This window comes from Pteropus vampyrus, unplaced genomic scaffold (genome assembly GCF_000151845.1).
Source record: "Pteropus vampyrus isolate Shadow unplaced genomic scaffold, Pvam_2.0 Scaffold832, whole genome shotgun sequence".
Taxonomy (NCBI): domain Eukaryota; kingdom Metazoa; phylum Chordata; class Mammalia; order Chiroptera; family Pteropodidae; genus Pteropus; species Pteropus vampyrus.
In genome coordinates this window covers 3,671-5,096 of record NW_011889613.1, presented here as the reverse complement: position 1 = coordinate 5,096, position 1,426 = coordinate 3,671, and positions in this window count along the sequence as shown.

Below are 1,426 nucleotides of genomic sequence, written 5' to 3'. Positions count from 1 at the left end.
TTTTTTTGTTCCATTTCTTTAAAAAATGCCAATGAGATTTTGATGGGGATTGCATTAAATCTGTACAATGCTTTAGGCAATAAGGTCATTTTAACTATGTTGATTCTTCGAATCCCAGTACAAGGAATACCTTTCCATTTCTTTGCATCTTCTTTGATTTCTTTTAATAGGGTCTTACAGTTTTCATCATATAGGTCCTTCGCATGTTTTGTTAAATTTTTTCCTAGGTATTTTTGTTGTTGTTGAAATTGCAAAAGGAATGATTTTTTTCCACTTCTTTTTCTTTGTTTCTTTTCTTTTCTTTTCTTTTTTTTTAGATAAGGCAACCCTTGGTTGACCTCACAGATTGCAAGGACCTTGTCAGTTTACAATCCCTTATTTTTTACTTTTTACACCTACAGCACCTGGTCTTCTTAGGTGGTCTTCCATCCAAGAAAACCAGGCCTGACCCTGCTTAGCTTCTGAGATCAGACGAGATTGGCACGTTCAGGGTGGCATGGCGGTAGACTGTTATTTATTTCTAATAAAATTAATTTTGGCCAGAGTACATATGATTTCCATCTTTTGAAATTTATCATTAATTGTTATATTTCTCCACATATGAGCCATTTTAGTGAATGTAATTTAAACACTTTTTAAAATATATATTCTGAAATAAATTATTAATGAATAAAAACATATACATATATTCCATGATTGCAAGGTATAGCATTCTGTAAATGTAAATTAGGTCAAGGTGATTGATAGTGTTGTTAATTTGGATTTTGGGGAAGCTAAAAGAAAAAAAAGTCTTTTGATACCTGCCTGATTCTGCCCTCCACCCTCGTATTCATCGTTTCCAGTGCTGTGTATTCCTTCCTGAAGAATTAAGTTCAAATCTGGTGTTTCTTTCAACCAGAAGAAATGTCTTCAGTGTTTCTTTTTGTTGTTGTTGTTGAGTTCTGTTTGAAAGAAAACTATTTTAGTTTTATTTTATCTAAAAATATCTGTTTTTCTGAAGAATATTTTCGCCGGTGTGGAGTTTTGAGTTAATAGGTTATTTTCTTACAGCACTTAGAAAATATCATTTTGAAACCAGAGGGCAACTGAGTAAGTGCCTGCGCTGCCTGTGCCGCTCAGCCAATAGACTGACAAGAGTTGAGCTGTTTAGAATAAGGATTTATTGTCAGAGCACCAGTGATCTGAGAAGGCAGCAGGTCAAAACTGCCTTGGCTTCTCAATCCCGTTTCGGGTATTTAAGGGAAAATCTGGGCATTATCCCAGAGGCTGCATGACAGTTGGGGGAGGGTTGTCCGTTGTCTGTTGTGCTTCATGGAGCCGTGGTTCTCCAGTGGCATTAACAACCCAGAACAAAGAATGCTAGACAGAAGGATTATGATCAGTCAGCATAATCATAAGTTTCAGGGCGACTTTCTATGGCAGGGGA